The following is a 24,590-nucleotide window of genomic DNA, read 5'->3' as shown; positions in this document are numbered from 1 at the left end:
CATACAAATGTAAAATGAATAGAGTGCACCACCATAAATCAGCCAGTGGAGTAAGGTGATTATTTGATTGATTATTGTTCACTAATTTCCAATGCAAATTAACTTTTTTCATCACTATTCATCTTGTGCAGCAATCTTTATTCTCACATTTTGATGCCAAGCTTCCAGTTTATTTTACCAGTGACTGGTGATTTCTTCTATTCTTATTGAACTGTTGCTCAGAGGCATCTTTGTCTCTTTCTGCCCTTTCACTTGTCAGTCTGGTTGAGCCATTGTACAGCATTTTGTTCTCCATGTACAAACCCTTCATACAAAATGACATCTATTTATAAAGACGACTTTCTACAACCTAAAGGCATGAAAGACCATTTAGAAATATAGAGCAGTCCTCTCAGCCTTCTGACTAGACCCCATCTTTTGAACGGCAGCGTATATTAAATGGATTGTTGTTCTGTATTCTGTGTGAAATTCCCTTTTTGTGAGAGTGAGCTGACCTTCTAGGTTCACACTACGAGCGACAAAAGCAACAAAACGGCCAGCGTGGCCAGCTACATTGTCGGCGAGTCGTCGCTGAAGTTTTGCTCAAGTGCTCGTTGACGTAGTTGTGTCTTTAAATAGCACTGGGAACGGAACAGGGTGAAACAAATACATATGATTGGTTGAGGCTTCACCGTGCCATTGGAGCGCTGAAAAGTGTTGAGACCAGCTCAACTTTGATTTGTAGTGCGTCACACCCGTCTCGCAGCAACAAGTGTTGGCCATCATTTTGTAGCTTCATGTCACCGGCTTCCATTGAAAATGGAAGTGTGAACACAGTATGAGGGTCCCCTGGGCCCCTCCACACTGAAAGCATGAGCTGACCACTAGGGCTCTGGGTGCTTATAGCGTGATCTCTAGGGGCCCCCAACAGTTTCCCATCAGCTTGTTTTGTGTCTGCACTAAACAGATTAAGAAATAAAATGAGAGAAACTGTAATCCAGCTTTCCTTTAAAGGGTAGATTCACACTTTTTCCTAAAACAAAACTGACATGCCCATATGTACATAAAGTGGATTGTTGGTTTCTGTATTCTGTATGAAATTCCCTTTTTGTGCTTCCATGTGCACTGTTTCCTGGATGATGGATAGTAACACAAAGAGGGAAATTGGTACTAAAAAGAGTGTGAGTTTGGTAGATACCCACTTGATTTTCACTCGACATAACAAGGGCTGTGGATTTTGTCCCCCATTACCTGACCTCTTTTTGTTTTGACCAGTATCAACAGGAGAACCAATTACAGCAAACGTAAGCCCTGTTTCCACAGCAGGAACCTTCCCCCCGGAACTAAGACCCTTTTGAGGAACTCATTGCGTTTCGACTGCAGGGACCAAGGTCTAAATTAAGTTCCGGGTGACATTTTACGAGGCCTTTTTACCCTCCAAAAAGGGATTGAGTTTGCAGGGATGACCGTCACTAATTTGCCTAATCTTCGCAGGTCTGGGTGGACGGTGGTGGACGGACAGACACCAGTGGGCTGAAGGAACCTTTTAGTTCCTTGAAAAATGGTTCCAGGGGCTAAAAGTCCTGGGAACTTTTGGTGGAAACCCAGCTAAAAGCTTTTTAGGCATGTTGTTTTAAGATTGACTTGAAAAAAAAAGTGAAACTATCCTTTAAATATACAGTTATTCAACTCAACCCATTTAAAACAGACATTTATTTGAAACAGTTTTGCCTTAGTGTATAAACTATGAGTAAAGTGGACTGACCCCAGAATTATAGTTGTACATATTCAGCACTATCTGGTAGGCCAACAGTATTACTCACTTCCATACAAACATAAAAGCCAGTGTCACTGTGTGCAGTGGCATCAGATATTACCTCTGGCCTTCCACCCATAATGTATGCATCATAAAGACAGAACTGCAGAGCATCAAAGACACTGAAGGACAGATTTTTTTTTCTCTCTGATACTTTACACCAGTTTGTTTAACCACTATTCCCCTTAATATCCAGCAGGTGGTGCTGCATGATAAGTGATGAGAGGAAGATTAATCTGAGCACAGATGAATTATTCTTTCAGTAGTACACAGTAATGCACAGCGGATACTAAATGATGAGTGTAAATGATTTAAAAGCTGCTAATTGATACTTAACAATAGCCAGACTAATTACGGTCCACACTGTGATGTATTGTACATGTGGGACGCAAACACAGGTGTTTCTTCTTTATAATTGGCTGTCTTTAATCAGCCATCACAAATTATCTGAATTTACTGGTTTAATGAACAAATGAAGCGCATGCCGTCACTCCATATTACCTCCAGATAGATGCGAAGAGCAGATTTATGTCGTGCTGTGCTCTTAGCGCATCCTCGCAGCACACCGGTGGCCACCAAGGTGAAAAGAATCGTTCCACGGTGACCTCTGTGTGCCTCTGCTTATTCAGAACATGCCCTACCTCCCCTGTCCTCCTCCCCAGGCCTGTTAGCCACTCACACCAGTTTGTTACAATGCCACTGGCACGGCCGCTCAGTTCTCGTCCTTTTTCCCTTTCATCTTAATAGATGGGCTTCCTCATAGCCGCCATAGAAAAAAAAAAACCAACAGCCTTATCGGCCACGACACGGCCTCTCAATTGTCAATCTGATCGATGTGTGCAGCCTGGATCTAGGCCACTGCATTAGTTGTGGAGGCTCCTAGCCACTCACCATGGATACACATCGCTGCTCACATCTTGTTGCTGTTGTGGTGTAATTGTTTTGTTATTGCGGCTCAGACTGGGTATAACACGGTGTCCATTTAAATGTTCACATAGCACCGGTCGGCTTAATGTTCATGACATTTGTTTAATGTCATCTCGACCGGAGGCGCAATGGAGGATCCACCTACAAACAATCTACCTTCACTTTGTGAAATGGAGTTTATTAACCTTAAATATACATGATATTGAGTAGCTGAAATAGATTTTGTTCTGTGTTGGAGGCTGATTGTGTGCATTTTCTCAAATTAGAGGTCATGTTTTACCAACCTTTTTATTTTCTTCCATAACTCTAAGCATTTAATAACCACCCATGGCCGTCAGAGTTAAAGCTGCGGTCGGTAACTTTGAGCAAATATGATTGATTGATGATTTTTTTTTTGATAAAACAGCCACTTTATCCTGACAGTAGTGCATGAGACACATCATTTGTGAAAAACAATCCTGTTCCTCTGTGTCCTCCTGTGCTCCTAATGGCATTTGCAAGATTTCACCACAAAAACAACCAATCAGAGCTGCAGAGTCTCTACAGCAGCTGTCAATCACTGCTCGCAAAACTCGCGAACTCTGATCAAACTGTCAAACTAGGCAGCGCTGATTAAATATGAATCAAGATTCTGTTACTGTAATGCCTATTTCTTGCTTCAAATGTTTTCACAAACATATTTTAATGTACTGTTTGCTGTAAAATGAGAAAGTTTGCTCCAGCCGGTAGAATCTTGCAAATGTCATTGGGAGCACCAGGAGGACACAGAGGTTATCTGTCTCATGCACTACGGTGAGGATATACTGACAGTTTTGTAAAAATAACTTTTTGTCATATTTGCTCAAAGTTACCGATTGCATCTTTAAAGGGGACCTATTATGCTTTTGTGCTTTTTCCCTTTCCCTCGGTGTGTTTTATAGTTTTTTTGTGCATGTAAAAGGTCTGCAAAGTTACAAAGCCCAGGCCAAAAGGAGTTACTCTTCCCCACATAAACAAAAACATCCCGCCTTTTCTGCCGTAAGCTAGTTAGAGTGGAGCTGGAGCAGAGTCCGAAGAGTTTGGTTCGATTGACCAATCACAACAGTGGGCCAGCTGACCAATCTGAAACCAAGCTGAAACAGAGCGTTTCAGACAGAGGGTTAAAAGAGGTGCTGCAGCACACCCAGTATAAGAAAAGTAAAGCCTTTTTTGAACATTAAAGCATGTAAACATGTTCTAGTATAAACCCAAAATACAAGTATGCACCTGAAAATAAGCATTATAGATCCTCTTTAAGTGAAAGCTATGTTAAAAAAGCATCTCATTGAACAAAAACATAGGTTAAAAAGCTGTTGTGGTCCTTTAAGAGGCACCATGATGTTTTGTATTGATGGCATGTAATATCTCAGCAGAGGTCCTCCTTCTCCACCACCCTCTCCTCCTCTCCTCTCTCCCCTGCTAGCTGGAGGCCAAAAGCCTGGGCCGCCATGCCAGTCCTAATAAATCCTCAGCAGAGAGTGGCGGCGGCAGCAGCAGGACTGCATTCTTCAGGAGCCAGCACTTCCCCTAATCTGCCCTGGAGATGGAGCAACAGTTGGCCTGGCTGGTGGAGAAGGGAGAGGAGAAGAGGGAAGGTGGGGGGGCTCCCTGGTGACAGGAGCATGATGTGTTTGTAAAAACACTGGGAATGTTGGAATTGGATACGCTCACACTCGCGCCCTCCCTTAAGCGGGCTTGTGTGGAGATGATTTTGGCGGCGTCCTGTGCTTAACACAGAGATGAACAGCAAGCATTACCCTACCTGCCACACTTGTGCTTTTTTTTTCCACAATGTTCGACACTTTGATCCCCTCTGGTGTGTGTGTTTGTGTTGGAGAAAGCAAAAGCAAGAAGAGAGAGGAAGAAACTTGGAGGCACTGGACTAGGAAATGCCTTGCAGATGTGTGCAGCAATGTAGCCACTTGCGTCAGCCAAGAGATTTTTGTTGGCACCGAGCAGAACATAATTCTACGTCGTAAACGGGTTGAAGGGTTTCATATACAACACGGAGTAGCTGAAATGTATTTGCATCTCTTTATAAGTGCATCCTATTAGCTGACTGCGAAGGTGATTAACAGACTGATTGTGTGACAGACCCTGGTCAATCGGCACGATTTTGTAGCTGACGCAGCCTGTGCGGTCTTTATAGAGGAGATCAGGCCCCCATGAATGAATTCCTCTCTGCTGGTCTCTAGTTTCAATTGATTGCTTTAATTTGGCCTATAATGAGTAGGATGCCTCCTGCCTGCAATTAGTGTATGTGTGTGTGAGAGAGTGTGTATACTTGTGGGCTGTGTTTAATTACTGCAGTGGATGGATGCTGTGTGGCCCAGCAGGAGCCTGCAGGAATGGGAGGATCCACGGCTGTGCTTGGCGTCCACTGACACCTCTACCCACAGTGTGTCAGAGCCAGGACTTAACTTAATGCCTTCCTGTCTAAGAGAAGTAGCCAGATCTTTTTTTTACCTTAATACCATGAATCCCAGTGTTTAACCTGGTGAACTGAGCTCCAATAGACCGCAGTCTGAAGTTTGTGAGAGTGTTAGTAAAGTTCCACAGAACTTTACCCCGCTGTATCAAACAATTTGACCTCAGTAGCCGAAGACCTGGAATATGTTTATTAAAATGGAAAGGAGGAATTGGACTGAAAAGAATTAGGTGTGTCCTGCTGGTTCAGTCGGCTATTATACACTCACAATGTCATGGATTCAAATCCACCACGTGTTTAAGTACATATACCAAAGTACTGTATATAAGTATAGTTTTGAGGTAATTTACTTGAGCATTTCCGTTTTACGCTACTTTATACTTCTACTCCACTACATTTCAGAGGGAAACTTTGTACTCTGCTCAGGTAGACATTACTCCTCTATATCTTTACATAGCAAATCGTTTTTTGCTGCTATATTAATGCTCTGGATGTCATAGAGCACCTTTAAAGATTATACCAGTGCTTTCCTATGCTTTTTTGCCGGTGACCCCATGCAAAGAAGCGTCTAATTGGTGCCCATTGTCACTCGTCAGATGTCTATGAATTGTGAGCAGTTAGCAAATATTTAACAAAAAAGCAAATATTTGAAATTAGTCCGAAAAAATTATTAAAATCTGTGAAGCAGAAGTTCTTCGTTCCTACCTCAGTAATCCTCTTAGATGTATCTCTTAACCCTTTAAAGGTACCCGACCCCCAGTTTGGGAACCACTTGACTAAACTACCTACAGTAACTGTATATGTATAAAGTAATTACAGCGAGGTCAATCTCAATCAGCTACAACTTATTAACAATCTAAATGTAATGTATAATATGTGAGTCACACAGGGGCTAGTTTTCTGCAGAATGACCACTTTTACTATGATACTTTAACTGTATTTTGCAGATAATACATATTATCATTTAAATGTAGGACTTTTAGTTGGTTTAGTTGGTACTTTTCCTTAAGTTAAAAGTATTTAACTTAATTTAAATCCACTACTTTCATGGAGGCATTTGTCATCTCCTTGTCCATCTCCATATTTCCTCTTACCCTGCCTCATCCTCTACCCCTATGACAAAATAAGTTCAAACGTGGTCATGATCTCCAAAAAAGAAACGTATATTGTGTCAGAAAGTAATTGTTCCACAGGTTATAGGCTGAAAGAAATAATTAGAATATATTTTGGCCGATAGAAAGTAGAATACAATGAATATTATTATTGCACAGAGAAGTTCACATAAAGATACTGTTTGTTATTGTAAGTGTGTGCTCAATTTTGAGTGCATGTGACAAAACCTGCATCCAGACATCCAGATGGTTGGCTACCAGAGGAGCTCATGTCCTCAGAATAAGGAACACAAAATTCACACTCAGACACCCTCCCTCTGTCTCTCATTTGTCTCCCTATCGCTCTGTTGTTGTTTAATAAAATCGTGCTTGCTCATCAGCAGAGGAGGCCGGGCGTCTCCTCTTTCTGGGCGATAGCAGCAGCAGCTCCCTTGGGGCACGATGGTGGTGGTGGTGGTGGTGGTGGTGGTGGTGGGCTTGGTTCGGTGTGTGCCGCCGCTGTCGGTCTGTAGTGAATGCAAATGAGGCTCCGCTCTCTCTCTGATATACTCTCCGTGTATACCCAAGCACTAAGTCTATCTCTTACTATCACACTCTCTCCCTCACTGTCTCTCGTCCCATCTATCTCAAGGTCCTGAGGGTACACACACCCTCCTCCACCTTTGTTTAAATCATGATAACAAGGTGCGCTTAGCACTCAGCTGTCACACACACACACACACACACACACAGCAAAAATGGTGACTTTATTACACCATAGGCATGCAGATTACCTGGGAGAGATACCACATTGTGATCATGCAGATCATGAGTGTCACAATGCCTGACAGGGCTGCAATATAATCCCCAATCAGGCCTGCCAGTACATGATAATTGATTGTAAAATGTAATGCATGACACCTTTCCTTGTCTTCATCATTGAATCACAGACAGCAGAGCACTTCTAGTTCATCAGGTTGAAGGACTGAAACGACCACTTGAGATAGCGAGAATGTGCCTTTTACCTGGACTGAGTCCTTGATTGGATTTGAATGCTCGTAGCCGAAGGCAAGTCGACCTCTCAAGCATGAACAGCCCATCTTAGTATGTGAAAAATGTATTCAACTTTGGATGATTGTTTATGCCTCATTAATAAGCGACTGTGATTATTTGTTCACAAATCTCCTATCTCCGGTAGGCCTAACCTCCACCTCAGCTTTAATTATCTTCGAGCTGTTTCATGCTAATTTGAAGTGTAAAGCAGGCGTCTTAATGATGTTGTGCGTTTGATCGCTCTGAAGCTCCTCCACCGGTAGGATGGATACCATTTGTTTTTCTCAGTCATTAAGCAGATAATCTTATGTTGATTGCCAAAAGCTAATTACAATAGCCAATGCTGGAGTTTTTCTGTGCAGTATAGAATAAAACAGCCGTCCAGGTAGAGCTGAAGAGCTTTTAGTGCAGCGGCGCTGCTCTTCTGCTATCCACATTCTCTTTATGATCCTCATAAATATGACTTATTATTTCCAGAAGAAAAGGAAGCCATATAGCTTTTTTTTTATTCACTGCTGCTCGTCAGCAGTGCAAACTTGATTGACCTTGCATCCTAATGTATTTTTATAAGCTGATCCTACAGGGCCTTTGTGCCCAGGGAGACTAAAATAAGAATCATACAACAACAGTGTCGTCAACTATTTATGACCCGTATAGGTCGTATGATACAACATGACACAAGGAGAGCATATTGCAGATGGAAAAACCTAGTTTTCCCCTCAGCTGCTGGTTATTGAAAGCATACATTATAGACATCAAGGAGTCTTGGTACTGTTATATTTTGCAGTGTGGCTGTTGAACATTGAAGTTAAACAGAGAAGTCAGAATAAAAAAAGGTCCCTCTAAAGGTCTATATGCCTTTAATGCAGAACACTTTGTGATTTGAGCTCTCAGTTTGAGGCAAAACATCCTTTTATGTTTCACAAGAAGTTGAGTCAGCTCTAAAATATGATCCTGTCCTTGTGCAGAGTATGTTCCTCCACGTCGTTCTCACAGGCGGGCAAAACGACAGTATTGGCAGTGACCTCCAGCCATACCTGCAGCTGCACCTCGAGAAACATCGCCGTGTTTCATCGCAAATGAAACCGAGGGACAGAATAAAAGGAGGGAGAGGATGCAGCCATGGCCAGCCCTTGTGAATTCAACTCAGTTAAGTTGTAAAGTCAGTGATAGAGAATTCAAAAACCAGTGAGTCGTTTCCTTCGTGGCGTCAAGGATCTATGACACATGATCCTGGTTCAGGAAGTGTGTTTTGAATCATGCTTTTTATTTCTTCCGTAAAAACAAGAGAGACTATAACAACCTACTCCATAACAAATAAGAGAATATGTACATAAGAAAAAGTAACCGTAAATTGAAAAACAAAGTAATCAAAAACAAGGGAAGAGAAAAAATAAATAAATATTATAATAATAATAATAATAATAATAATAATAATAATAATAATAATGCTAACAATAATAATAATTATTGTTGTTGTTGTTGTTGTTATTGTTATACTTATACTATTAGTAATAATAAAGATAGTAATACAATTAAACTCATCATAAAATAAAATAAATAATAAAAAAATCATGAATGACAATAATAATAATAATAATAATAATAATAATAATAATAATAATAATAAAGAAATCAAATTAAATGAATCCAATAAATTAACACACCAGATTAAGTTTTTAAGTGTTTTTAATAAATGTTTTCACCATTATCGCAGGAGGAAAATGATTTCTGTCTTGGTAAAATCATCTAAAGCCAAATAAAAATGTGGTCAGCTATCAAGGTCTTCACGTGTTGTCGTGGATTAGTAATGATTTTTTTAAAAACTCTCTGCCGTCAGCATCTGTTTCCTGCGGTCCTCCTTGAGTGTTTGCGGTTATCTCAGGACATCCACTGGCAGCCAGTCACCTCAGGGGGAAGTCTTTGTTACTGTACCCACTAAAGCCAGACATTTCCAACATCTCTCTCTGTATCCCTCTCTTTTACATTCTCTATGTGTATGTCATCCGTTTATCCCCATGCTTCAATCCCGCTATGTCTATACCATCATAATTGCTGTTGTTGCCCTTGGCCTCAGCTGTGGTGGCAGATATCTCTGAGATAACAGCTTACTCTGTCTCTACTCCTCCGTCCTCAGGGACAAACACAGACTGATGCTCCTGGCCTGGAAAACACTGGCTAGCAGGACGGTAAACATTCCTGTTAGTCGAGCTTACCTCTGTAACAGATAAGGACTACTTAGTGTATTTATATTGTGAGATGAATCACACTAACTAGAATGGATTTGGAATGCATCCCAGTATCTAAAGCGTGAGGGTAATTCTTCCATGCAGGTGAACTGGTCGTGTAAAGGAATGCAGCTATATACAGAATCGCTGCACTGCTCTAGTCAGAGGTTGTGTGTGTTTGCAAATGAGCCCACACAGCAAAAAATTGAGCGAATTAGATGTGTGTGTGCTTCTGGGAACTTGTGCACGGGCATTTGTCTTTGCACCTGTGTGTGCGTGTGCATGTGATTGACTTCTCTCGCCCGGCTGTGTTTGTGTAAGCTGAATGTTGTTGCCTCTGAGACCTGGCCCTTCCAGCGCCTCCAGCTGTGGGCTTTAACCCAAGTTGCTGCAGGCTGCGTGACCCACCACATCAAACGCACACACACACACACGCACACACACACACATGCATGCATCTCTAAACACACATCTTAAGCTCTAATTTATGCTATCACTGGTCTCAATTTACATACATTACCATAGATCATACATGTCGAGGCTGCTTGCAAGGTCACCGCCGAAACGCTCCATCCTATTTAAATGGGAGGATAGCATGTATGATGGCTGCAACAGTATATCCTTGATTTATTTCAGGAGGTAGTGCCTGAGATTTCTGACGCTCTCTAGCGCTATATGCTACTACCCCCTTCACGTTCCCCGCTACCTGCTCTAACCGCTCAAGTAGACGTGAAATGCATGGACCTCATTACCACATAATTGCAGGGTGCACCAACGAGGATGTCTCTCTTAGCACAAGAGCCCTTAATGCTAAACAAAGGGCCCTGTGTTTCCTCTGTGGAGGTATGTAATGGCATGTGAGTTGGTGAAAAGGGGGCTGGAGCCAGTGATGTCTCCGTCAATCCCCTTTTTCCTGTTCCCTGCCTCCCTCCCTCTCAACTGGTTAATATGCATTTCATTAGGCGGCCCGCTGTTGGGGGGAACCATGCTCTTTTGGCTCGTCTCCGCCACTCGCAGCGTGACTCCCTCCAGGATCGGACGTAATGATTCTCCGAGATGGCAGCAGGTCCAAGCCCGCTTTCCACTTTGCATCCAGCCACAGAAAAAGCTCACTCCCCTGTCTGTAACTGAGATGGATGCAGATGAGCTTTTCTATACCTCTCATTGTGTGTGTGTGTGTGTGTGTGTGTGTGTGTGTGTGTGTCAGCGTGCTTGAGTGTGTGTAGGAGGCGGTGTGCCTTAAGCAAGAAATGGATTGGTCTGTGTCTTTAGACTGGGCCCGTTGAGGCAGGCGGAGAGTATAATCTGATTTAAAGCATGTCAAGGATTGTGAATAATTTCCTCATTACCCCCACCCTTCCCGTCATTTTCAGGGCATATTTAATTTAACAAGAAGAGGCCTTGTGTGTGTGTGTGCGTGCATGTGTGTGCGCGCGCATGTATGTGTGTGTATTTGTGCATGTCTCTTTGTGTGTATGTCACGTCTACGCCGAGACTGTCTCCTATCTTCCCGCTCGAGGAGGAAAGAATTACTCCTTGCATGCTCTCTCTCCGTCTCTCACTTTGCCTCCCTCCCTCCGACCCCCTGAGAGCTACAGCTGTCACAGTGTCACTTTTCCCATCCATAATTGAGGAGTGCGCACTGCACAAAGCCCATGAAACCATGTCAACCACTTCCAGTTGCTCCTGTTAAATAATCAGGCAGAACCAACAGTGCCAGGGGGGAATCTGCCTGTGCAGCTGCCTGTATCGCTGGCTTGTGCAATCAGTCCTCCTCAACTTCCCCCTCTTCTATCTTCTCCACCCGACTACACCCTGCACTCACCCACCTCCCCAAACCCCAAACATGTACCATACAAACACTCCACTGGCCCAGTTGCTAGACTTTTGCAGTCAAAGTTGGGTCACACCTTTGTCAGGTAACAGCGGGAGGAGAAGTGGCCAAGAGAGAGACCAGATTGACCTTAAAGGAACAGAGTCTAGCATTTAGGGGGATCACTTGTTGGCAACTGCTTTTTTAAGACACATAAAAGCTTCAAAATTGGGGTATTTATTGATGTATTTTATATCATAGAACAAAACGTTAGAATCTCTTCAGCTTGTGTTAACCACAGACCTTATTTCAGGCATCTATCTAAAAACTCATTCAAAAAACCCATTGACTTCTACACGAGGGAACCAGAGGTGCTAAAATGCCAACTAATTTCAGGGTTTTAGGACTCATTCCTGTAGCACTTTATTGGCAGAAATGGAATATAATATTAATAGGTATGTTTGCAAACCAAACATTGACTCTAGATAGGGCCCTTTTACATTTTCACGTTTTCGCTTTGGCCACGATAATTATCCTACACGCTTGGCACACGGGAGAAGCATGTGAAAGCTTTCACAAATCATCCTCTGGGGAATGTCTTAACCAAATTTTATGGCAATCGATGTCACTGCCATGTCGCTTCTGGTTACAAGAAAAAAAGATTGGCGACGATCAAAATGCCGAACTCAAGGCTTTAAAATAGCAGTCCACAAACCAGTGGGTGACGTCATGCTGACTATGTCCACTTCTTGTAGTCTGTAGTGCCAAACCATCTAGTATATGTTGAGATATTTTCCCGAATAAGAGAAAGATTTGACCTGCTGGTGTCTGTAGAGAAAAAGAGAATCACAAAATTCATTCAAGTTTATCCTCTAGGGTCCTAGAATATCTGTTCCTAAATGTCTATCCTACAGATGTTGAGATATTTCACTCTAAACCACAACCAGGCAGCCTGGAACCTCATGGTGACACTGGAGGAAAAGTCAGGGGATTATCAAAGACATAAGTCTTCATCCTTTGGCGACCATGAATGTCTGTACAATATATAATGTCAATTTATCTAATACTTATCCAGTCTGGACCAAAGCGGCGGACCAACCGACTGACACGCCGACCTTGCCATCCCTAGAGCCATCTAGCATGGCTGAATAGAAGCAGGGATGCTAACTGTGCACATCAAATGTATTCACTGTTGCAACACCAACGGAGACGAGCGTAAGCAGGATTAAGTTGCTTTTTGCTTCAGACACTGCTCTCCACAGAGACATTTTGACATCTTTCAAATGAAGTCTGTGATAATTAGATCACTAGTAGCTCTGTGATTAGTGAGCCACAAGGTATAAGGTGGTGCTCTTTTTAATCCCTGCCTGTCTTCGCCCTCCCTGCCCGCGTCTCTCGTGCTCTCTCTGTTCACATTTCCTCCCCCCCCGCCCCTCTTCTCTCCTGACCCCTCCTCTCTTTCTGTCTCCCGATGGCAGGTTCTCGCTGGCATCTCGCAGTGTCAGGAATCAAAGCAGGCGGAAAGCTCCCAGGAAGGCATATGGCGTGCTGTGTAACAGGCGCCGAGCTCCTACCCTCACCCTCCCTCCCCACCCACCCACTTCTTGGGTCTCTGTATAATTAAGCATCGCCACCTTCACCGTGGAACTGCAATGACTCACACTGTTCACAGATACAGCATCCATTAGAATAGGCCTACCCATCCTGATGATTGTCACGATTCACTCTCACGGCGAGGTCGCTTATTGAAGTTCGTGTGAAGAATAAAAAGCTGGTTAAGAGGCAGTGCCGTGTAGCTTGACATGAGAGCAAACATTCAACCACTTCAGACGTACAGAGCACTGCTTACATTTAGAAAATAAGCAGTGCTGCCAAGATAGGAATTGAATGATACAGTAGCCTACGTACAGAAAATGTCCAATGAGTGCGTGTCTGCGCTGTGTGATCATAAGAGCTGTACACCCTCTACAGAAAGGTAGAATATAGTGAAGCTTAGTAATGAAAGATCTGTAATTACTGTGTAGTGAACAGTAATGGTAACCTCCCACTCTACAGGCTTTTGACAGCCACACAGCTCTCTCTGGGGAGCATGGATTTCTTTATATAACATGGCTCTCTAATCCAAGTCCTATAGGAGCTCAGATATACTCGGCCAGGCCCAGTTGCAAATTATCAGTGAATATAAACTGGGTAGGACATTGGAGAAGTGTGGTGTTGAGATAACCGCCTCTGCATTCTTGGTATAATTCCTGTAATGCATCACACTGTTGGCCTCAGACAAACAGGAAGGGAGAGATGCCTGAAATACATTACATTTTTAGATACTGCTTTCTAATATGGCATTCTTTTTTTAAGAGTTTATAACTACTTACCTTACTACTTACTGGTTTCATTAATAGTTGATAAATTATTTTATTTATATGTCATAGATTAGTTATTAAAAAGAACAACATGGGTTGCCAGGTTCAGATCTCATGCACTACTGTCAGGATATAGTGACGGTTTTATGTAACATTTTACTTTATGCTTCACAAGCTTAATATTTTATTTGTAGCATTCCCAATGCATTGGACTGCATTATATTCTGGTGTATTGGTGTTTGCTCACCCAGAGCCACCTCAGTGATCTTTCATATCGCTTTAATAACTCTACTGTTTTTATATACTTAACATCATTACCAACTGTTCCTACTGTTCCTGTGCAATGAATTCCTCTATGATCTACTCTTGTATGTAACCTGAATGATGATGTCTGGGCCACAGTGCCTCTCTGCCAAGCTACTGCTTTGTTGTTATTTGCAGTGACACATGCACAGATTGGAAAAGGTCAATGGCTTCTTCCATAGAGGGGAATAAGAGAACCTCTGGATCATAACATCTGCATATCTATGGGCCAGAGAGAGTTGCTGTGATTCGCTTCCGTGGATTTATAGACTAGCATATACGAGTCTAAATGGGGAGTCATAATTGTGTGGCGACGAAGGAATCCAAGCAGGCTGTATTATGTTAATGTGCTGTCTGCTTGAAGAAAAGAAAGGACTGTGGAGTAGTATTTGTGTTTTCCTGCCACTCAGTCTGCATCTCATGAAAGCAGTCAGCTTCAAGGTTTTTGCTCTCTGTGTGTGCTAACCAGAGCTATTCATAGCTTTGATTGCCCCTGAGCAGACTGTGTGAGTGACTTACCAAACCGTGCAAGATGCAATATGTGTGAGGACTATTGCTGTATTTGTGGGATTTTTTTTTTTTTACTTTGTGTGTGAGTGTGAATTTTAAATCATTCATTCATTTTTAGTAATTCTTTTTAGGAATTGGGAGTGATGTTAACTCAGCTCTGCAAGAGAGACAAAGCACGACCCTGCTGGAACAGCCAGCACCTCGGAGTCAGACTGACCTGAGAGTGCTACTCTACCTTTCCCATGCAGACCTTGAGATTTTTATTCCTTTAGCAGTGACTGGAAGGCAGCTGCTGTCTACAAGCCTGCCAATCCTCATTACTGGCTGAAATGGAGTAAATTGATTGGAAAGATTTTGTAATTTTCTTTGAGTGAAAGAGCTCACTCCCCAGGAACTGGTCTCGCAGTTTACAGTCTATGTCTGTTCATATATGTTTGTATGAGGCCTATACTGTGTAGTGGTGACATGTGAAGTGCCTGGACAAAATAGTAAGACCACATGAAAATATATTGTTAAACGTGTGTCATAATCTGCTCTGCTCTGAGGTTATGTTTTTCCTTGTTTCATTTCATTTCACTCATGTTTAGTACTGTTTTATTTTGAAAAACTTCTGTCGTTTCAGTTCCTGCCCCAGCGTGTTTCCTGCCTCCTTGATTAGTGTCACCTGTCCCTCGTTAGCCCTGCACTCACCAGACCTCTGTTGACAGATCATCATCGTTGCTGTATGGGGTTTTGTCACCTGTTGTGCCTACCTGCTTGTTACCTGCCTGACATCTGGACTCTCACTGCCTGTAAGCCTTTTTTTTTGTAATATATCAGTGTTCAAAGTGTATGAAACCTGTGACCAAAATAGTCATACATTCTGTCTTTGTGTTAATTATGGATGGAATTATAGTGAAAATAAATGATTCCCCTTTTAGCCTGGGGACCTCCTGCAACCCCCTCAAGGACCCCTGGGGGTCCCCGGACCCCACTTTGAAAAGCACTGGGTTAGAGCACCTTTTAAGGAAGCACAGACTAACTCATGTACAGTATGTTTTAACCATGTTTCTTTTTTGGTTTGTGATTTTTAGGGAAGGACCTTCTGAATGCTGCTAATTATCTCCAACCTGTTGTCCCATTCATCAGAATCAGGACACATTCCTGAACAACTGCATTAAAAAGGTCAGGCTCCGCTATTATCTTCTGATTTGAAGATTTTAACCCCCGAGTGTTTGTTGAGCGCATCTCAAGATGTACCCACTGAGCACACCACTGTCTTTGTTGACTTGCCGTTGGTATATTGTCATTTTTTCTGTTATTTTGTCCACGCAATGCAGAGGAGGTGGATGAAATATGTCAAGAACACCCTGTCGTGGTGACCCCCCTCTACATGCTCATTACATATCGTTGTTGTGTAAAAACCCTTGAACTAAATTTCCTTACTAAAAACAATTAAGTTAGCATTTTTTGAAGACCTGACCTTTCACCTGACAATGCCTTTACATATGTGTGCTAATACACAGGTGTGTAATCTACATTCCTGGGAGGGCTAGGTGTAGACTGGTCAGATTGGGTTTAATTTTTTATTGTGTGATTAAGAGAAACAGATTTGTGTGGTGTGTCACATGCTGCGCAGAAGATAACTATAATACGCACAGGGCACAAACAAACATTCTCCCTTTAGTGGTTTCAGGGGAAGCCTCTTTACACATTACTTCACAGCCAAGCATGAGGCAAGCTTCTTCTGTGTGCCTTGTGTGGGATTAGATGTGACATGGCGGCGGATGGAGGGGATGTCCGGGTGATTCCTCCTGCATTGTTTATGCGTGTGGATGATCACTGTGCAGATCGGGAGGCTGCCTATATCTAAGTGTTATTTAGAGGTCAAGCTGTATATCGTGAGGGGTACTGCACAACATGATAATCTGACTCAAGAGTTTATTCATACCGTGGGGATAATATCTGAATATCACATAACAACGTCTAGTGCTTCCTTTTTACAGCTTACTCTCTCCTCATGTATTGCCCTCAGGTAAACATTTCTCATCATAACAAGGCAGTTTAGGGGGATTATTTTGCCCCACACAGGGATGCTTTCTCGCCGAGATGTGTGTCAGGATCGTTCTTAATGACTTCCTGGTGTTCTCAATGGCCCACCAGTCAGTGTGTCCTTGACTCTGTCAGCTGCTTAGCTGCCTGGAGAACATAAGGAGAATATGATCCTCTGGGTGTGCGATGCGTTTGCAAGAGAGGGAGAGAGCTATCTATATGGAGTGTGTATGCATGCTTAATATACATCTCTTTATGCGTCTGTGCTTGTGTTCTGTGTGTCTGTACTGTGTGTGCAGGCAGTGCAGCAAGCCCGTCCTCCACTACAGCACAGATCCCAGGCTCTGCTCTTCAGACATCTTGTGCGTCTCTGGTGAGTAATCAGGTAATTGATCATAGAGACAGGTAATTATTCCTGTGCCAAGCTCACTGGCAAATGAAAAGTCCGGCAAAAGCATCCGTCTCAGCCAACACAGCCTGGAGTAAGAGGACAAGGGAGGAGTAAAAATGGGGCTCTGGGAGGATAGATGGCCAAACAAGAGAGGTTTTTAGCCCATTGAGTCTAGAAGTATTAGTATTAGAGGTGCCTGTTCCAGATGTTCATGACCACAACCTCTTGATGCAGGGACGGATGCAGAGATTGAAGCTGTAGTAGGCAGGTTGGAGCAAATATGATTTAAAAGAAAGTTATTTTTATAAAACGATCACTATATCCTGACAGTAGTGCATGAGACAGGTAATCTGAAAGAAATCATGTGCCTCTGTGTCCTCCGGTGCTCCTAACGGCATCAGCAAGATTTCACAAACTGGAGGAAAACAACCAATCAGTTCCGAACTGGAGCCTTGCCGTCTCTGAGCAGCTGTCAATCACTCTCGAACTCCGATCAAACGGTCAAACTAGGCAGCGCTGATCAAATATGAATCAATATTCTGTTACTGTAATGCCTATTTCTCACATAAAATGTTTTCAGAAACATCTTGTAGTGTACTGTTTAGCTGTAAAATAAGAAAGTTTGTGACCCAGCCGCCATGTTGAGGTCAGTTGAGGAAATACCAAGCACCGCCCACCAGCCGGACAAACTTTATCATTACACTACAAGATGTTTCTGAAACATTTTACAAGAGAAATAGGCATTACAGTAACAGAATATTGATTAATATTTGGTCAGCGCTACTTAGTTTGGCCTTTGATTGGAGTTTGCGAGTGATTGACAGCTGCCTCCGTTGCATGAACCGCCAATAAGAACGCTCTCTCTCTCTGAAATGACCTGTGATTGGCCAAAATCTCCTGTCACAGGCTAGAGTTTTTAAAGCCTGAAAACAGAGCTATGAGGAGGTGCAGAAGTTTAGTTTTCACCCAGAACACTTGAATTACAATATGCTGAAAGGTTATTATGGAATTTTTGCCCAATGATGCCAAAAATATTCTGCCTACTGCCACTTTTAAAGGGGAAATTCTTCGGTGATTCAGAAGGGATTCTTGTAACTTGGAAATACATTCCAGTTCCCACATGGGGGTTTGAACAGAAGCCTGAAATCGTGACTACAGCAATCCAGTGATTAGAACGTTTCAGTGGTCATGTAGTGTGTTTTACTCGGCCCTGCACTCTACGGGTTGTAAAAGGTGAACTACTGTCGGCGTGACAAAGTGCTTACAGGCAGAATTTTACCTCCCCCTGCATACATCTGTGATCTAGATTGCTTGCTTCATTGGTGTCATTTAGGTTTGTTCTGGAGCAGTGAGTAAACCAATCTTCTTACATACACCCCTGTCTGCAGTTTGCCTTGATTTATGAACTGGGAATAACCCAGGCGAACTTGAGGCTCATTTGTCACCTGTCATTAAGATGTACTGGTAAGGTGTTTTCCTGTTACAAATAGCCCCCCTCAGCCCCCTCAGTAGTTGTGCTGCTGCTGCTGCTTCTGGGTCTGTGTTGTTGTGGAGGAAGAAGAGAAGAGAGGAGCCTTGCTGCCTCACACAGAAAGGAAGGGTATTAGGTGTTGTCCAGTTTGTCTGCCGTAATTGCATCGCCCGTCTACACCAGAAGATCTCGTTCCCCTCACGGTGATCACTCATTGTCATTTTTTTTTTTTTATCTTTGCGAGTGAGTGTGCAGTGCCTTTTTTTTCTCCCTCCCTCTCACCTCCCTTCCTCACGCACCCCTCCACCACGCACAGAAGTGGTTGCGCTCTTGTGGGCTGAAACTCCCACTGGAGACAGACACTTATTTGGCTCCAGGATAAAGCTAGATGTGTGCTGAATTGAAATGCTAAGTCTAGCATGAAACTCGGGGGCCATGGGAGACTAATCAGTTGTTGAAAGGCAAATAAATAAATAAAGGCACGCTGCAAATCTAATTTAGCCCGGACGTATGCTCCTGCATTCTGTGAGCCTGCCTGCTGCTAAAGCACAGGCATGAGCATGAGTTTTTACCCCCTTTGTTTCAGTGTAAAGTGATGGAGGAATGGAGAGAGGAATAGGAAGGGACATTAGCCCCTGAGAGGTGACGTATGGGGGGGAGGAGGGGTGAAGCTGGTTGAATGGGTGAGGTTGAAAGAGGCACAGTTGCAGATTTGTCATTAAATATGTATTTCCTTCAGCAGAAATCCCTCTAAACACACTCCCTGAACTGACATTCAGTTGGTATCCTCCGAGCTCTATGGGGGGAGTGAGGGAGGCGGGTGGAAAGAGAGAAAGACACAAAGAGAGAGAGAGACATGAAGAGAGAGACAGGAGAATATGTTTGACAGTAATAAGAAACAAAGGCAGGAGAGGCTGTCTGAGCCGACAAACCAGTTAATGTAGCTTTTATCAAACATGCGACTGTTAAATATTCAGAAAGTAAACAATGAGAAAACCTGAAATATGAATGGGAGCTTTGGTAACCTAATACAACTTCAGATCTTCTAGATTTATTCCTTCCAGTGAAGCTGAAGCTACTGTTCCAGGAGTGAAATAACTGGAGCATGTGTGACAGCTAAGATTACACATAGCTACACAGCTAACACTCATTAATATCGGAGCCTAATTATAGCATTCAGAATTGAACTTGTAGGCTTAACAGTCTATTTCCAGAGAGGCTGTCAGTGTGTGTGTTCATTTACCTGTTCACACAGCACAGAGGTGCTACGATGACTCGTAACAGAGGTATTTCTAAGGGCAAACTTCAAGTGGCTTTTAAAGACATACAGACGTGTTAACAGTTAACAGATTTATGATTAATCCCTCTGACTCAAACAGCTTGGGCTTCCTTCCAGATTCATAATTTCGCATCAATATTCAACAATCATGCACAGAGGAATATGTCATAGAGGATGCACAGAAATTAATTTCTCCACCAGCAGTAGTCTCAGTAGCCCAGGAGGCAGTAAAACTACAAGACATGTTGACTTTTGAGTTACAGGCACAACTGAAAAAGTCTCAAATTCTCACCATCATCTCTTCTGCTCTGTCCACCTACATGTAAGACGACAGCTGAAAGCAACAGGCTGAAGTCCAGTCTTTAGTAAATGATAAAATATAGAGCATTTCTGCAAAGGTAGAAAGAAACTGGATTCACCAAAAGCGTTAAAGTATTGGACAAATGTTTGACCTGCTACTACAGCATATATGTCTGCTCTGTAAATTACAAAAAAATGACTTTGATGCAAATTTTTGTAATGGCCAAACGGTGGAATTACAACTTCTGTGTCCGTGACATGATGCCATTGGGCCCAAAAAGACTTTTCCCCATAGATTTACATTGGGAAAGAGGCGTCTGTAACTCAGCGGATCATTCTTTGTGTTGAGGAAAATCAACTCACTATTACGAACACTTGATTATCCCTCATTTAAATCATTACTGTAGGTCCTAAAAGTTGTAAAATGCGAATCCAGAGTTATTTTCGTTCCTCCGTTCATGTGAATGAAACCCAGACCGAGGCTGGAGCAAATGGTTGGGCAGCGGGGTTAAAGGAAACACTACTGCACCTGCTCTATGGGCCCAGTGACTGCGGAAGATCGCCGGAAGATCCGGGTACTTTATCATATCACTCGGCAGTCGAGCCATTTTGGCTTCATGCGCCAATGAGCAACTTTCATAGGAATGACTGGGAGCCTGCCTCCAACGCTGTATCCAGTTCTCTTTAAACATCCATGGAGTTGGTCCTCTTCACATAGTCCGCCATGTTGCATCGCCATGTTTCTACAGTAGCCCAGAACGGATAACACTGGTTCAAGCGATAGCCTTTCATGTTTTTACGTTTTTACTGAAGGCCTCTGTAGTTCTCCGACACGCTTGTGAAACTGCAGTAACGTGAGCTGCAGAGTGCAAAACCGTGGTACCGCCATCCATCATCTGACTTCTGTTGCTCCTAAAGTAGTGTTATTATGGTAAGGATGGCCTCTGAGCGAGGCAAACGGTTTTACACTTAGCGGCTCACATTACTGCAGTCTTGGAAAGGGAGGAGTGAGCGGAGGGCGACTCAGTTGGTTGCATTCTGCAACCACACCGCTAGATGCCGCCAAATCCTACACACTGTACCTTTAACACTAAAGCTATCAGACACAGCATGAGGATCTACAGTATGTCTGAAGAACATAAGCCAGCGATAATGAGTGGAAAGTCACTGGGTTAAATGTTAGATTAATGTTTTTAAAAACTACAAACTAAGACTACAGACTACAGTTTATAGAAATGATTATATTCATAATCAGTTTCCTTTCTATTAAACTCAATCGCTGGTATATTTTTAGCAGCACTAGAAAAGGCAAATTTCCAGTTCCTTTCCAGCTCCTTTATTTTTATGGTGTCAGGCACTTAGAAGCATTACATCCACACCACATGTATTAAGTTATAATAATAGTCAATTACAGTATCACTAGAACTCGTAAAAACTGGTGCTGAAGGAGATTAATTGCTGATTAAATGTGTCGCCTATAATGTATTCTGCATATTTTTAGCTTTGGAGACTCACAGTATTTATAAACTGTTTGTGTTGCACATGGGACTTCTCATCAGTGAATTCTACTGTTTAACTGTATTTGTTTTCAAGGTTTTCCATTTGTTTTGAGTCAAAATACAAGGAGGAATAAAACCTGAAGGAAATACCAAGTATTGAAATGTTATTCAATATCTACATTAACTGCCAGCTGCATGGTTTTGTTATCATTATTCAGAACAAGCTGGAGTTCATTTAAAAGTTACTTTCTGCTCATGCATATAATAACACGTGAGAGCTGACTACATGAACTTTGTTCCAGGGTTCACTCCAAAAGGTAACCTATGTTTACAGTAATCACTTCCAGTGCAAGCTGGAATGCATTTGATTCCTGCACTGTGCATTGATTTGATTGCAGTCTGACTCACTGGCAGTTATAACAGTAATTGCATGCAAGATTGTCAGAAAATGTCCACTTGTCCTAAAAAAAAAACAGCTTCATAGAACGCTAAGAACATTTTCCCCTAAATTATTTAGCACTCACTCCACTCCTCTGAGGTTCCTTCATCTATTTCTATAGGGATGTAAAATCTACATTCTGCTGACAGTATAAACCAATATTTAAAATGCATCGGCCCCACCACACACACGCAGAGATTTAATATCCCTGTAGACAGCTAAGTGTTGTATATGATCTATTAAAAAAAAGATATCTACAGAGCTGGATTTGTCATTTAAGCAATGCAGGGATAAGTCGTATTGGCTTATTTAAAGGCGTTGAAGGCTGAAGTCAGGTGCTGCCATCCAGGGAACTATGTGACATCACAAAACTATATGTACTAATAAGAATGATAACTGGGTAAGTTCGCGCCCGAACTGAGTGAGATGTCAATCAAGCCCACTATGTGCACTCCAACACCAACCTGGGAGGTGTTCAGGTGCAGTACCAGCAGGGGGCAACAAAACCACTCACTTAGGTTTAGGAAAAACGTCATGGTTGGCCTTAAAATAAGTACGAAACTAAGTACAACGTAACAACACTATGGAAAACACGTCACAAACGTTATTTACGTAATTTACAAAACAAAACAGCAGTTTCCTGGTTAAAAGTTCTGTGTTTGTTGAACCCGTCCACCTCCCCTATACCGCATGAGCAGTCTTTCTCACTTTTTATTCTACGTCACTAGCTCTGAGCGTAGCATATTTATACGGAAGCTTTTACATTGCAGTCAGTACAGACTACATGGCATACAAATGGGGGGCTGTGGCTCAGAGGGTAGAGCAGTCGGAAGGTCAGTGGTTCGATCCCTGGCTGCTCCGGGTCACATGTCGATGTGTCCCTGAGCAAGACATTTAACCCCAAATTGCTCCCGAAGGCAAAGCCAATGGTGTGTGAATGAGTATTTAAATTAGATCCTGTTGGGGCAAAGTTGGCACCTTAGCAGCCTCTGCCATCAGTGTCTGAATATGTGTGTGAATGGGTGAATGCTGACATGTAGTGTAAAGCGCTTTGAGTGGTCGGAAGACTAGAAAAGCGCTATATAAATGCAAGTCCATTTACCATTCAAACGACACGCCAATAGCAAGAACAGCCTTCTTATAGCGCACTTTTGCCATGTGCATTATCGTGTCATTCATACGCCTTTTCGTGCGACTGGGCTGCCCACACAATGTCCTGAGAAGAGGTGTTAACAGGAAACACAACTAAAATCTCCTGGATGGGTGCTTTAAGACAGTCACCTACTTTCAGTATTTGCCTTCCAGCACCCCTATGTTTTCTGCTTTAGGATGTCTACCTCCTCTTACTTTGCAAATCCTTAAGAAGGCAAAGCTGGGGATACTGGGACATCTTTTTTTTTTTTAAATCTCTCAAAGTGATAGGAGGAAGCAGGCAGGTACTGTACTGGTCTGATTTAACACGCTGATCTTGTCAAAAGAGGCGTGAGAATGCCAGTGAGCGAGGGTATTTAAATTCCATCTCAATGCCAGTTCCTGTTCTGTGAAGGGTTAATCATGAGCTGAGTGCTGGAGCTCACCCCGAGCTACGCTACGCAGGTAGTGGGCATCCAGTTTGCATGGCTCCCTGCTGTTACTGCTGGTTAGAGAAACATGAAAATTGCATCACTGGGAGCTGCTTCATCCTCCCTGTTGGTCTGATCCCATAACGTCTGCAAAGCCCAACTGTTTAGTGCCTAAAATAACTTTCTTCCAATCCTCACCATATGTGGTGCATAACATATTTTGATAAGCCCAAAAAAGCTTTTCATTATTTTTTTGATATGCCATGTAATAAGTGACTTAATTCTTGTAAGTGTGGCTCATTTTACATATCTGCTCTCCTTTTCTACACATTGTGCAGTTACAACTACATTTGGATAGCATACATAGACTAGAAATGGAAGAAATCCATTGGTACCAATACCAACCATGTCATACATACAAACTTAGATAAAAGGCGTGTAGAGTGAATGGTGTGTGTGTGTGTGTTTGTGCGTGTGTGTGTGGGCAGTGGGTAGAGGTGCCAGGAGTACAATAAGGTTTTAATATGTCCTCAAAACCACATCAACACAGAGCCTCTGTGGCGCAGACTACCGGGCAGATGTTTATCTCTAATCAATATGAACACAAAGAGATTACAGCAAAGTCTTATCATCTGTCATCTATTACAGCGTGGCTCCAGTAAATATACTGTTGTTGTCTGCGCTACCTGTTGTGCGGGGTGAAACCTGCAGTAGAGAACTGATCTGTAGCTTTGAGTTTCAGTGGCAGTGGTCCAGTCAGAGCTGTGGTGATGATGATGAAGCGAACTCAGCCGGCTGTGCCCTTCCCCAGGCTTTGTAAGTGGCATCATGAAAGCACTCGAACATGTAAGGGCATATCTGATTTGCAAACCAAATACCCTCAGCCAAAACGGTCTCTTTGAGTTGAGTGGAGTATATTAAAGAAGCATTTGACACTAAATTATATCACTTACAGTGTGTATACAGGCTTTTTCGCAGCTGCCACAAGCTGCAGATAAACTGACAGAATGATAAGTTAAACATGTCTATTCGATGTGCAGGCGTCTTGAGATCAGGGTGACGGAAGCTTTAAAAAAGAGAGTGTCGCTGCTG

General features: G+C 42.7%; 1 long non-coding RNA gene across 1 annotated transcript; it reads left to right on the top strand.

Moving 5' to 3' along the window:
* The first annotated feature begins 15,160 nt into the window (after positions 1–15,160).
* On the top strand, positions 15,161–17,231 carry LOC119475360. The gene is made up of 3 exons (XR_005203774.1): positions 15,161–15,317; positions 15,600–15,690; positions 16,857–17,231. It is a non-coding gene; the product is annotated as an uncharacterized LOC119475360 (long non-coding RNA).
* Positions 17,232–24,590: the final 7,359 nt, after the last annotated feature.

This window comes from Sebastes umbrosus, chromosome 17 (genome assembly GCF_015220745.1).
Source record: "Sebastes umbrosus isolate fSebUmb1 chromosome 17, fSebUmb1.pri, whole genome shotgun sequence".
Taxonomy (NCBI): domain Eukaryota; kingdom Metazoa; phylum Chordata; class Actinopteri; order Perciformes; family Sebastidae; genus Sebastes; species Sebastes umbrosus.
The sequence above is the reverse complement of the archived record's forward strand: the minus strand, read 5'-3'. Positions and strand labels throughout refer to the sequence as shown.